The sequence below is a fragment of the Chinchilla lanigera genome, unplaced genomic scaffold (assembly GCF_000276665.1).
Source record: "Chinchilla lanigera isolate Chin_1 unplaced genomic scaffold, ChiLan1.0 scaffold00003, whole genome shotgun sequence".
Lineage (NCBI taxonomy): Eukaryota > Metazoa > Chordata > Mammalia > Rodentia > Chinchillidae > Chinchilla > Chinchilla lanigera.
Window position 1 is genome coordinate 6,165,081 of NW_004955404.1, and position 15,159 is coordinate 6,180,239.

Consider the following 15,159-nt stretch of genomic DNA (forward strand, 5'->3'; position numbering starts at 1 on the left):
AGTATTAGAAGTACAGAGTTCCCAGCTCAAATATTTATTCACATATTCATAGAGAAGTTTTTTTTTTTTTTTTTTTGGTTTTTCTCCGGTACCAGGAACCGAACTCACGACCTTGCGCTTGCCAGGCTGGCGCTTTGCAGCTGAGCTAAATCCCCAGCCCCATAGAAAGTATTTTTTATGAGACTTTTATGATGTTTTCCAAATGCTGTAAGGAGAAAACACTGTGAATCAGAATACTTAGTCTCTGCATTCAGTATAACTAGTGGCCCAGAAAATAAAGAGACAATTATTTAGTTTCTTCTAAATCTCTGAAATGAGATTCAGTTAATCAACCAGTTATGGGGCTGGGGGTTTAGCCCAGTGCCACAGCGCCTGCCTGGCAAGCACAAGGTCATGAGTTCGATTCCCAGTACCAGAAAAAAAAAAAAATCAACCAGTTACTTCTTCACACAGTATTTACTGAATACGTATTGTTGTACAGTATACAGAGAAAGTGGACTAAAATACAGAAGGCTACAGCAAGCCTCAGATTAAACTTCAGTACAGAGTCTTATACTGACATATTCATCGCAAGCTCTTGGAATTTAAATGCAGTGATAAGTAGAGTTCTCATCACTATGCTTGAGAATTTCTAGATATAAAATTGATGTTATCTATAGTTGCAACAATATAAGCAATGATCCCCATTATCATAATTTAGAATGCACAACATGTATTCTTCTTCTACCGTACATCTATAGTTGAATTTTTCTGCAGTTTAGAATAAAGCCAAATGGTTGAAATAAGCAAAATTGAATGAGGTTTTATTCTACTGTATATTGTTACATATTTGGGGATAATGTTATTAACATCCAAGTAGAAAAAGGATGAAATAAATTATCAAGAAAGACCACAAAATCAGAAAAAATTGCTGTCAGTAAAGATATATTATTAATATCATATTTAGAGTATGTATTGATAAGTATACAACTGCTCAGAACACGTTTTCTTTAGTTGGACTGTTGAGGTACACTTCATAAAATACCAATTTTGATTTAATAACTGAAGGAAGAAAGATTTCAAAGTTGGAGTGAGGAAGAATTAAATGAATGTGATGTAATTATACTTTTAAATTCATTTCAGATTTTTGTACAATGGATTGTCTCAGGTTTACTGTGGACCATGGTGTGTGCAGTGTAATGTGCATAGTAGGGCATTTGGCAGCACCGGTAGTGTCTGTCCACAAACTTTCTGTTGCAAATATCTCCAGACACTGTCAGAGGTCCCCTAAAGGGCAACATTGCCACCTGTTGTAAGACACGGATTTAAAAGACTGACAAGGAGGAAAAGATGTATTAATGTACAAAACCAGTGTGAGAGATGGCTCACTCAAAAGGAGCTTGGGCCTGCTTGTTAGAACCTACAGCCAAGCATCACGACGGACAATTAAAATGTTAATACTTCAGAGTATTCTGAAACTGAGTATGCTTAATACATGGATGTACTAAAGCAAACAAAAATCTTAAGATGGAAAAACAAACTGTGAATATTAAAAACATAAGTGAGTAATTCTGTAAGTCTGTGACAATAGAGAAGGGATTATTCATAATCTTTGTTGACTTCAGCATCTGCTTAAATGCATACTTTTGATATTATAAATACAAAGCTAAGTTAGGTGATACTAATTTTAACTAACTGTGCAATCATATTTTGACTTTATTTTTAAAGATCAAAAACATGTGTACTAAATAGGTTATCATCACTTTTCTCAATTATCCAAACAGTAATTACCTTGAAAAACTAACCTTAATGAAACACCTGGAGTCTTTAAGAGAGCTAAATAATTTACTTAGAATTTTATCAATAATTTCAACTCATTTTCAGTATAGAAATTTCCCAACTCATTAGGATTTGTTTATGTTCAATACAGTTTTCACTTAAAAGTTGTTTTGAGGTAGGCAGAGGGAACTTATGAAGGTCTTACTAAATTTTTCATTTAAAAAATTAAACTAAATGACATTCCCACCAGTAGTGATAACATGAAGCCATCAAAAGAAATTCCAAGAATCAAAAATTGTCTTCATATGATGAACTTTAAAAGCTTGCTTTTTAGTATGGGAAAAGAGAAAATCATTCATAACGTTGCTGTCCCCTTTGTCAGTTGTGACTGGTGGCTGACATTGCCCTGCTGTGATGCTGGGTTCTTGGAGCATGGAGTGGGATTAGAGTGGGACTGGAGGTTCTCCTCCCAAGTGGTGCCCACGGGAGCTGGCCTGCTGTCACCCATCTCTGATTCACACATTCAGTTCCTCCTCCTCCTTCTTCCCTCAGCCTGCTCCATATTTACATTGCCCTTGACTTTCTCACAACCAGGGCAACCACTGCGTCCTCTGTACACCCTTGGAAATATAAGTGACACAAGATGCCACAGGCTGGACAAGGGGAAAGTTGCATTCTATGCTTGTGTTACTTTGGGAAGTATATTATAATAAAACAGGATTTTCTTTCGAGTATAAAAATGTGTAAGCTCTTCTTAAAAGTAGTGGCTCAGAGTGCAAGATAGAGAAAAAGACTCTTGCAGAGTGAACTAAGAAAGTAGTACAAATGAAACAAATTGGCAAATATATGAAAATATTTCTAAAAGAACAGAATAGGAAATTTGGGGAATTATTTGAACATCTACCTACTTAATCTCTATTTTCTATTTTGCTCCATATATATATATATATATATATAAATATATATAAAAAAAAAAATATATATATATATATAATTTCCTCCTGTAAGAGAAACAACCACATGATATTTAAGCTTGTGTGTCTGATTTATTTCACTTAACATTATGTTCTCAAGTTGCAGTTATTTACTTATGAATGCCTCAATTTTATCTTCATTTATGTCAAAGTAGTACTTGATACACAAAGTATTAACTATTGTAATTTTCTTATTATTTTCTTATAAAATTTTCCTTTACTTTTTCATGAAGTAGAAAGAATGCAATTCTGCATTGTAAAAAGTATGTACATTCTTTTGAGAAGAGTATAAAACTGATAACCCCTGGTACAGAAGACCAATGATTCAAAATATGTAAAGAAATTAGACATAAAGCTTTTCAAAGGTTGTGTAACAAGCATATGGAATAAATTGAGCAAAATGACCATCAAAGAAAATAAATAAATGGGCTTAGGAAGCAGAGGTTTGTACACCAGGAAGGGATGAAAGTGTGCCCCAGCGAGCCAGCATGTGGAATTATGATAAAAGCGGACAGCCTCTTCAAGCCACATGGTTCTTTCGGTTCATCCATCTAAAATATAAATCTGTATTTTAATTAAAATATGCCTCCCAAAGCCAGTGCATATGACTTAACATGCTTAGAATTAAGCTGAGCTTGGTCTGGGGCATAATTGACATAAGCAGTTCACATCCTTGTCTCATTAATGAGAAACATACGTGCAGTGTTGGAAGGAAAATCGGCAGCACTTTCTATTCTGCCGATTTGGACCAGCTTTATTGTTTCAGGGAAACTTTGTGCCACCTTAGCCAACAAGTGTGGAGGTTAGCTGACCAGGGTCTAACTGTGCATATACCTGAGAGCAGTGGTTGAATAGACTTAACAATCCCACTTACTATGATTTCTTCTGGAAATCTGATTTAGGCCAGAACCACACAGATTCCCTTTTGTGGGTAGAAGCGGTCTTTCCTTGGATCTATCTGCAGAAGGGTATTTTTCTTTAACTCTTTCATGTCTCTTTGGATCTGTTTCTTCCCCTCTTTTCCACTTGTCCATAGCTGTTGTGGTTTATATCTAGGTGTCGCCTCAGAGGCTCACGTGCTCATAAGTGAGGACCTGGGAGGTGTGACACTCATCAGTGGATTCAGACAGTAATGGATTTATAGCTGGGTGTGGTGATGGCAGGGAAAGCGTGGTAGGAGGAGGTAGGTCACTGTGGGTGTGGCCTGGAAGGGTGTGTCTTCCTCTATTTCTCTCAAACCGCTCTGCTTCCTGCTTGCTCTGCCATGGACTGTTTCTCCTCTGCCAGGTCCCTCTGCTGTGCTGCCCTGCCTTCGAGCCAGCCAGCTATGGACTGAAGCCTCTACAAACTGTGAACCAAAACAGACCTCTTCTCCCTTAAATTGCAGGGTTGCATATTGCATCTGTGATAAAGTAAGTAACTAAAACACCGGCCAATGTACTAATACTGTTGAAAAGTCACTTTTCTTTTTACTTCTCATTAACTGGCTCCAAACTTAACATTTCTAGGACAGTAAGATTTAAGAGACACTAGTGTTTCATAATACACTGATACATTTATCTTAATACAGAGCAGTTTCTGCCTTTGACTCTATTGTACAAATACATGAGATAAGAGTAGCCTCATTTAGTAACCTTGGACTTGTTTGCTTCAGAGGCTGTGCCAAGAATACTGTACACTTCAATTCCATCTTCACACAAACTCTGGAATATTATTTTTAATATTGATATTATGGGTTAAATGATGCTCTTCCTTAACCAACTTGTTTTATGAAATCATAGCCCACAATCCCTAATAATGTAACTTATTTGGAAAGAGTGTATTTGAAGGCATCCTCATGAAATTTCTGAGAACACACTGAAGTAAGGTAGAGCCCTCATTGTGATAGAGAGGGAGATTTGGGCACGAAAGCACAAAAACAGAAGGTCCTGGGAAGACAAAGGCAGAGACGAGGGAGATTCACCCACACCCAAGCAACAGGAAAGGTTCCAAGAAATCAGAAGCAGCAAGGGAGAGAGACGCCTGACAAAGACTGTCCTGTGTCACACTCAGAAGGGACTGACGCCGCCCACAACTGACCTTCCAAACCTGTAAGACAATACTTTCTGTTTTTAAAAGCCAGAAAATTTATGGCAAGTTGTAATCGCAGTTGCAGGAAAACAGAACACCCTTTTACATTTTAGGAGAAAGAAGCTCTAGAAGGTCATGGTGTCCTAGTCCAGGTAGGGAACCTGGACCTACAGTCTACCCGGCCTCTCCTAACTCTACACATAGGAAAAGTAAAAGAGTCAGACTAGACAGCTTATAAATTTTGTTTTCATTTCTGGGAAATCTTTTTTTAAATGATCAAAATACGTTTTTGACATTTTTTAATCCACCAGCAAACAGCAGAGTAAATAAAAGAGGCCACAATTAATTAAAGCCTCTAGAAGCTGAGAAATAAGATTGAATCATTTAGGTACATTAAAAGTTTCCACCTTGAAATGTTGTGTTATGAATTACACACCAAGTAAAGAGAGGAAATTTCAGGGACATCTCAGGCTGCATGTCAGCCAGACGGAAAACACCATGCACAAAGATGAAGGAATTCAATGTTTGTAATAGACGACTGCATTGGAATTCATTAAGAGAAAAACGTTAATACAGAAAGAGTTTTCCTAAATGGGCAACTCTCAAAAATTACCAAACAGATTAATTTTAAATGTGAGAGTGATCAAAAGGTGTGTCTGACAAAACAAGTTTTATAATTTAAATTAGTTTCCAAGTGATACAAAACTTAAAAAACGATACATATGAATAAGGTACCATGTAATGTTTAGTACACGTCTACATTGTGTTGTGCTTAAATCACATAAAACAGATCTATCCGAAGGGGAGCAATTCATTATTACACTGCGATATTCACTTTAGGGAGAACCCTTCTAACTTTGATAAATGTGTTTAGATACAGGCAATGCTATATTGTGATTCTTGGAGGTACAATAAATAGTTCATGCTTTAGACAACTGAAAAGCGGGGGGACTTGATGGGAGAGGACCAGAGAGGGCATGTCCTTAGGAGAGCGGCCTGCTAGGACGAGAAGCTGATGGGAGCCAGATCAATAGCCAGAGAGGAGGGGCGGGTGAGCTCGGAGGGTCACTTTAATTTTGTTTATTCTCCTGTTCCCCAAATATGTTTAACCACATTATCCTCTAATTCTTGTTTCAGAGATTGAGCAGCATGTGTTCCAGGCCACTTAAGGGTGGGAAGCACTGGCTGAAGTTTGTAACTTTAATTACGATGTCATTACCTCTCCTACTCTGGTTCCTCCTTAAAAGCCATTTATACTGCTCATCTCCTAGGTCTGTGTTCTGGGGTTAAAATCTAGAAGGGCTGGGGCTACAGCTCAGTGGCACAGGGCCTGCCTGGCAAGCACGAGGGTCCTGAGTTTGATTCCTAGCACCAAAAAAAAGAAAAAAAAAAGTCTAGGGAGTCTCCCAGAATTACTCTCAAACTGTGTCCCCCATCTTCTGAGCCTCCTGAAACAGATCTGTTCTATTGCTCTAGCCTTTTATGCATTAATTTTATCAATCTTGTTAAGGTTATCATCAGAGTTTTTTTCTTTTTATTAGTCCTCAAATTCCACTTTGGTCATTACCTCTCTTTCATGCTTTCAGCATTCTAATGCCTGTTTAAAGCACTTTTTTTTTTGTTTTTTTTTGGTTTTTCTCCAGTACCGGCAATTGAACTCACGACCTTGTGCTTGCGAGGCAGGTGCTTTGCCGCTGAGCTAAATCCCCAGCTTAAAGCACTTTTAAGAAAGCTTCTTTATATATATATATATATATTTTAAAGCCCATGTCCAGGGTCTGAGCTACAAAAGACACTCTCTCCATGTTAAAAATGAATATTCACAATATTTACATCACCACACAATTATGTATAACAGAAAAGCTCTAACTTTGCATTTGGAGAGGTGGGAAGTCAATTTCTCCAAAATAAGCTTATTTTATGAATGTGAACTTCTGTGTGGTACATTTTTCTGTTTACTATCAACCAGAAGTGAATAAGAATTATATAGCATTGAAGAAAATAACTTGTGCTTCAACATATTTAAGTGATTTCACTAACAATATTGAGGCCTTAAATTTGGTATTTATTAAAACTTTCATTTTTTACAGTGTATAATATTTATACATAGGTACACAGCAAGCATAAGCATTGCACATATTACTCAGCAAAATCTGAGTGTGGCAAAAATAACAATAGTAACATTCATGCAGTCAGGTTCAGATTCCATCTTCTAAAAGTAAGTGTTGAGATATCCTTACATTTGGACTGATTGATTGATTTGCCATGGATCAAATCAGGGCATGTGAATGCGAGGCAAACACTAGTAGTGGAGAAAGGTCCTTAGCCCTCTTCTTTAATTACTGAAAATAAATTGTGAAAGTTGTCATTTCTTCTATAGTATAATAAATATATTAATAAAAAAGGAAATTATTCTTGTCCTTTCTAAGGGGAATTTAAATTGATCCTATGTAAGCAGTCCTCAGTTGCAAAGTTGATTGCTCTTTCACAATTATTATCTCTGATTTATTGTATTTTCTTACAAGGGTTTATTATTTATTATAATAAACCCTAGAGCTGAAATAATAGATTAAACTTAATACTATTCATAATTGTAATTAAAATCCATCTCAGCAAAACCTTTCTCTGCATTTAAAGATTGCGTATTTAAAATGAGGATTAAGAATTTGGATTTTAAATTATTATCGGGAAAGAAAAAAGTGATAGAGCTGCATATTTTTTTCCATCTGTAGAATGATCATTTGTACTGCCTGTCCTGTACACGTGACTCTGCTACTGATTTAAATGACAAAATTCTGAATTGAGCTCAAATGCTTAAGACAGCACCATGGAAAAGAAAGCCTACATGAGTGTGTTCCCATAATATTCCATGGTGGTTGGCTGATTTGCTTAGCGCATTGTCTTAATAAAGGTAGCGTTTCCTGTTTAATCCATAGGTATTTCAGTTATGATTGATCTTCAGCTACACAGAGCTTCTCTGTTCCTATCAGCTGGTAGTTCCTGGTGAATAACATTTCTGAAGAGTTATATAAAAACATGATACAAATCCATACACTATTTTAGAAAAAATTATTTGAAAGAATTACACATTAAAACTAGGAATAGGAAATAAATTTTAGAAATCATGCAATGACCCTAAAACTTGTTACCATAAATTGCATAAATGGGGAATGTACATTATTTTAATTTCTGTGCCGACAAAAGTTTTAAAATATTTTTTTACATCATTTGATTTGTAACACAATGAAATAATGAAAGTAAATATATGTTCATCAATATTACATATATAGATTAATTGAATGATTCATACATGCATATTCTAAGAATAATATTAGATAACTGGTATTTGAGTACTGAACATATATATCCACAGAACCTTTTACAAACAGACTATATTACTGCAACTTCCTCAACTTACCACAGCTGAATATTACTTTTGACAATAAAAATGCTAGAATGGCATGACATTGATTTTAAAAGAAGTGCTCATCATATGCCCAATTGAATACTTTATTGTTTTAATATTAAGACATTTTAGCATGTAAAATGTAAATTTATTTTATTCTGTTTTCTTTATTTTTCTTTGATTTCCAAAATAACAGTAAGTATTATGGAAACTAAATAAGAGAATCCCTTGTATACAAGAATTACGTCCTTCCTTCAAAGTCTATTATATCCTATTACAGAATATTTTTATTGGTATAAAATCAATTTTCCAAAAGAATCCAGATGTGGTTTTACATTCCTTTAGTCCCTGATATCTAGGTGCACATATATGAGACCAACTCATACAACACAATGAGATCTTGTCTCACAATAAAAGGTATTTAGTTGTGTGTGTTCTTGGTTTTTAATTCATAGAAATTTCATAAACTTTTCATTCTTTTCATACTTTTACCCAAAAGTCTGTATCTTCCTCAATTTTATGAAGAAGAACAGACGTGTGATTGAATGAATGTGTGTGGGAGAGAGATGAAGACATGGGAGATGCATGTGCATAATTACAGTTATCTACTGGGAAGAAGATTGTGAAAATCAGTGTGATGTTGTTCATGCTGCTTCTATAGAAATGATGCTCAGGGATATTAAGACTATAAATAGCACCATAAAATTATAGTCCAAGTAGCTTATCATTATTTCTAATGAAACCAAGTTTCTCCTCTAGCCTAACATTTTTTTTATTTCAACACATTTGTTAAATACATCATCAATGATATACCTAGTACTATGATGAAAAAACAGAAAATTGTCAAATCTTTAAAAGAAGTTTCAATAAAGTTGACCATATATGGTATATAGCATATATAATATATATTGCCATAACTGACATTAAGTAGTCATGCTACCCATTTATTCAGATGTTCTTTACTCTGACAGTATTTTAATACTATAATGTACAAATATTTATTCACTTGGATACTCAAGGTCAGAGAAAGGTGAGTAGGTTCCATAGTCTTGTCTATCTCTATCTCTCTGTATCTTTGTATTTCTCTCTTTTTCAAGTTTTCTTTTGAGATAAACTGGAATGCAATCTACACAGGATCTGCTGTTGAAATTAAATATCAACAGTCATTTAAATAACTTGAAAGAAAGTAGCCACACGATGTCACAACTTTATAATTTAGGACAAAGACAAGGATATTGAATTCTTCATTAATGAAAACCAATGCAAACTAGTCACAAACTATAAGGAAGCATGACTACATTTGCACACAATGAGCAAAGCCAAGTGGCATCCCGTGCACTTTACTCTTGGGGACACTAATCTGATGGCTTAGCTGTGTTGTGCACATGTTTCTTGCTGAGAGGACAGTGGCAGTGCAAGCTCTTTTAAGGGAGCTCACGGTGTAGTGCTTGCCCAAATCTCCACAATCAAACTTTTGCTTCGTAAAATTAGATTTGTGCATCTCCAACTGCTCTTGTAATTCTGATTTAAAATAACTATGATGTTTTAAAAATGTGTTTCCCTGTGTTGCTAACATAATTGGTTAGAGTGTATGAAAGTATTAATGACGATAGATTACTTTGAGAAGATGTAGTGAGAATATATTTGATCTATACACTGAGAGTATACTTCATGTGTGATTTTGTTCAATCTGTTGTGGAAGGTGTAGAAGCCTCACTGTGCAGGGACTCCAGGACCAACCCAAGACTGACCTCCAAGACATTGGTTCTCGTGGTCTCTTGTGCAAAGTCATATTCTGCTAGTGCATACTTGCCATACTACAAATGTGGGCCCAACAGCCCTACCAGCCTGTGGAGCAAGAAGAAACTTGTAAGGTTATTTAGTCTCCTGTCTTATGCTCTTCTTTCCCAATTACCCTGTCTAATAATTTGGGGGGGGGGTCTCTTTGGGCAGAGATTTTCATACACAAAGGTCCATTTATCAACACTGTTTCTATAACCTGGAATTTTTTTGCGGTCATGAGAATATGACACATCGTTTCTCAGTAGCTTCAGGAAAAGGAGCCCTAGTTTGCATGGACGTCTCATCAAGTTTGTGCGGAAGCCTCTCAGAAAGCTATGTGGGATGTGCATGAATGCCATAGATCTTGAATACTGAATTGTGACGTTAAATGTGACTTTACTCAACTCATCAAAAACATCTTTCTTTTCCTCAATTACATAATGCATCTACTCTATCCATAGATTTCTCTCTCCCTTGGGAAAAGCCACTTGCCAGGGAGGTGGCTTGTATCTCTTTCCCAATAGATTTTGGAGTGATTTGGGATGTGCAGTGCCTGCCCATTCATCCTTCTTAGGGCTCAGAAAACCATCCAACATAGAGAAGGAGTGAAGTGATGGCCCTGTGGGTAGCCTTAGCAGCCCATCACCATCTGTACTGTAGAATCTCTGAGTGATGCATTCTGTCTCAGGTGTATCTCTGTTGACCTGGGACATAAGTGACTCAGCCTCCTTGGAGTCATCTGGCATTCACAGTGATTTACCCTCTCCCTAATGTGGGATTCCTGTTCCCTTTAACTCAAGAACTGTTTGACAGACAACATGGACCCCAGTTGCTGTCCTTCCCCTAACTTCCCCTTACCTGGAAGAGACCCAGTCCAAGGCTCCCACTAGGAAAAGCAAGACAACACCATCTGGGCCAGTGTGCACAAACTTCATGTGTTTGAGGAATAATCAAGCAAAGTCTGCCAAGAGCCTTAGAGGCACCGTGAGTGCAGGCTTCTGGGCAGACTCTCCACCATCACACAGTCTTGTTTCATGAGAACATGAGCACACCATTCTAAGTAGGGAAAAGATGCATTGGTCTCAAACCTTTGCTTAGGAGAGGGCTAGAAAATAGGTGCTCTAGCTGCTGGTTTGTGGAGACTTGAGCTTGGAAAATGTACCAACCCTTCTGGGGAGAGAGATCTATGGCTCAGCATTATAGCAACTATCAAGAGATGCCAGCGGAGCCAAGTTCAGGACAATCCCACATTTCTCTGCACTATCCTATGAGCAGGAGGCAGTGTTTCAAAGTATGTAATAAAAATGTCATTGCTCCCCTCCAAAATTGCCAACCAATTTTTTCCTCAGATTGTAACTTTTAACCTAGGTTTCCATCATTCGGTTTGGAACATCCCCATTTCTTCCAGTCATGCTTTGATTTGACAGCTAATATCCTGTACTGCTATTTTCTTAGGAAATTTCCTCATCAATTTCTCTTTTGCATCTCTTATTTTTTTCTCTTCATCATGTTTGTCTCATCACACCATGCACAGGACCCAATATCATTAACACAGAAAATATCCCTTCAGTTTGCAGTCTTTTCCCATCCAACTCTGCTCAACTTTCTTCAACAAAACATCCTGAAGTTGCTGTCTGCCGTCTCTCTGGGTAGCTCTACCGCAAAAAAAGACTTGCCCTGTTCCTCTCCCTAGACAAGCATTTACTGAGTTCTCCAAAGATGTCCGTATTTCCACTTTCATCTGCTCTGAGCTCCTTTTCAGGAGTGTTTCAGTATCATTCATCAAAAAATAGCCAAACTTCCTTTCCCCTCCTTACCGCCAGAGCTACCCAACTGCTGACCTTTCACTGTACCTGCAGGCAGCGATTTCCCATTCCCGTGCTGACTCCTCTATGACATCATCACTTCTAAATGGCATTCTTGAACACTCCGCTCCAAGTTCTCTTCTCTTTTCTAAATACTTTCTCTTTGTGAGTGCTTCTGTTCCAGCTAATTGTATTTACCCCAATCTTCTCCTGGACTGGATTCTAGTTCCCATCTTCCAGTGGGTGTGTGTATTAGTTAACGCTTACTAGAGTCAGATGTAGGAGAGTGCAAAACTCCTGACAGCATGCCAGAGACTAAAAGGATCCAGTTGAAAGTTTGGAGTCGATGGTAATTTCCAGTGCAAATCCCTATCAGGAGGCAGACATATCCTTAATGGGTGACCCAAAGTATCTGCACCACAAAGGCCCAGAAGCCAGTGCTAGAAGCTGGCATGTCTGTGCCGGATGGCAGGATCCGTAGCAGAATGCTGAGGGATCTGCACTGGAAGCCAGGAAGCCACATCCAAGATGAAGATGAGGATTGAAGTTCCCCAGAAGAAAGAAAATAGCCAAAGCTCTTTTGAAGAGTAACTAGTGAAACTCTAAAGAAAAGCAGTCACAAGGAAGCTCCTCCAAGGGAGATTAGCTGAAACCTTTCCTTTCTGTTTTCCCTTTGTACCATTCTGACAATGACAACCATCTTCCTTAAAGTGGGTCTTCCACCCTCAGAACCACGCTGACTCAGTTCAGCTGGGCATTCCCCACTCAAGTGGACCATTAATCAATTAACCACCAGATTGTGTAACTACAATTTGTAAACTTTGGAACCACACATCCAACTCTCTATGCATCAATGTAAGTATGTAATAGGCTTTTCATTTCCAATACAGCCAAAACAATACTGTTTTCCATTCAGATTTCCACATTTTTATAAGTGGAACCAACAGCTGCTCAAGTAAAGAATGAAAACTTATTTTTTTTCTCCCAGTGTCTGTTCTCTTGTTTCTTCCCTGTCACTTTCCATTCACAGGTAAGAATTGTTGAAATAAAACCAAACATCTTCATTGTCTTACTGACCTAGTTCCACCACTGACCTTTGGGCCTTTCCATTCCATATCCCATTGACATCATTTCCTGTTTGGTACATACTCCCTCCTCTGAGGACTTTCCCTATGTGGTGGATTGACAGCTGGTGGTGAACTGGTAACATCCAGCTGAATGGAACCAGCATGATGCTGGGTGTGGGAGCCCACCTGAGGATTTTTGTCAACAAAATAAAAAAGAGAACTGTAACAAAAGGAGAGAAGTTGTTGGGAGTTTGTAGCTCTGCTGGTGCTGTTGGTTCTCCTGGAAAAGCTTATTATGTTGGTTTTCCTGATAGGAACTTGATTATTCTGCTTGTCGAAGGAGCTCAGGATCTTATTGTGGCTGAGAATGGCTATGATTCCCTTTGGGGGAGCTCTGGTCCTTACATTGATCATTGCTTCCTGACTGCAAAGGGGAAGATGGTGCACTGATCAGTCTCCAAGAGAAGCTTGTCATACTGGCCTTCCTGATATAGACTTAGCTGTTCTCATAGTCAGAAGATCTCAGGACCTCGCTGTTGCTGAGGATGGCTGTGTTATTTTTTGGAAGAGCTCTAGTCTTTGAGTGTTGTCTCCTGGCTCCAGTGCAGATCCCTCAGCCTGCTAGCACACATCCTTCATCTGCTGGTACAGACTTTCTAGCTTCCACCAATGACCTTTGGGCCTTTCCAGTGCAGATCGGTGAAACAGACCTGCATGAGACATTGCTATGGGCTCTCGGCCTCCAGTTGGACTTTTGGAGCCCATTATCACGGGCCTTGGGTCTCCAGCTGGGCTCATGCAGGACATTGCCTTAGGGTAAAAGCCCTCAGTTGGATTCTTTGGGTCTTTAGTGTGTGGACAGATTTCCTCTACTCTTTTTGTATGACTCTTTGGATGACTATTATAAAATAATCCTGTAAATAATGTGTCCTATATTGCATTGCTTTTCTTGCAAACCCTGACTACAGCTCATACCTTACCGGGATTATTAAAGAACCTTCTCATGTGAACTTCCACACTAGCTCTGGCTCCTCCATATCCTTGAAAACTAGTAGTAAAATGACCATGGAAAACTACTTAAAATATCCTTTGCCATTCTTCTACTTAAAACATTTAAATAGCTTCCCAGCAGGCTCAAAGGAAATTAAAGTTTTTGCTTGCTTTCTACCGTAAGTACCACATGCTCTAACTCTGTCTCCAAACCTTCTGTTCTGTCTTCTGCATATTCCAAAAGAATGCACCATCAAGCCAAATTATCCCACCTAGATCTCCTAAACTGAGTGTCAAGGTCCCTGGGTTCAGAACAACCTGACACATTTTCTTTGGGGAATATAAAGTTATAGACATTGACACCAGCTGGCTGTCATGTGTGTTCTCCCCAAGGAGACTAGCACAAGTTCAGTTTAGCCCATCAAACACCTTTCACACTGCTTGCAGTGTCTGGATTCTGTAAGACATCTGCAGAGTTAGGAGGAGCTCATCCAGAATCCACTCCTATCCTCACTCATTGAAGCACCCAAGTCCCCCAGGACCCCCTAGTTGGAAACCTCCCTAGAAAGAGGCTTTCAGTCTTTTCTGTCTCCCTCTAATCAGAAACTCAGTGAAACTCTACAGAAAAAGAGAGGAAACTAAAACCCTGAAACAACCCTTTGTGGGACACCAGCTACTCCTTCCACGGAGATGCAGATTTGTGTTATTTTAAAGGAACTAAATATTAATAGCTGTGTGTCCTATTTAAGTGTCTAACAGTATCCCACATCACTCTACCTGCTTTCCATGCAGTTCTTTAGATCAGCAGTATGTAGCCTGAATCACCATGTTCCGTCAATACTAGCTATTAATATAAAAATTATATTATTCACAACACTATGAAGGAAACACATTCCAGATGTTTCCAAAAGGAAATGAAGGCTGAAAGAGTATATTAATTTATTTTTATTTATGGGTTTGGTAATTAGAAGATCTGGCCCTTAAACGGAGGTGTGCAGACTCCAGAGCATTAGCTGTGGTCCCATCAGAGTGGTCTTGTTTGAAAACTCTCCACTTCCTTTCCCCATGCAACTTTTTTCTCTATTATGCTTACCATCTTTTGTCTTCCTGTATCTGAGGGATTACCTTCTGTGAGCCCCCAGTTCCTCAAATTTAGCAAGCCCCACTTAGAAGATTTGGTTCTTCTCCCTTAGTCCAGGGTGTGAAGTGCAGTGTGGCCAGTAAGTGTTTGATAAAGGAGCACACGGAAATGCTGGTGTGTGCTGTGTGTTGTGCTGAAAACCAAAGGAATCAAGTCACGTTCACCA

General features: G+C 38.2%; 1 long non-coding RNA gene across 1 annotated transcript; it reads right to left on the bottom strand.

Annotated features, from left to right (window-relative positions):
* Positions 1–6,846: 6,846 nt before the first annotated feature.
* LOC102027261 lies at positions 6,847–11,877 on the bottom strand. Its single transcript, XR_259298.2, has 3 exons — positions 11,808–11,877; positions 9,960–10,056; positions 6,847–7,144 (listed from the first exon to the last, which is right to left on the bottom strand). It is a non-coding gene; the product is annotated as an uncharacterized LOC102027261 (long non-coding RNA).
* Positions 11,878–15,159: the final 3,282 nt, after the last annotated feature.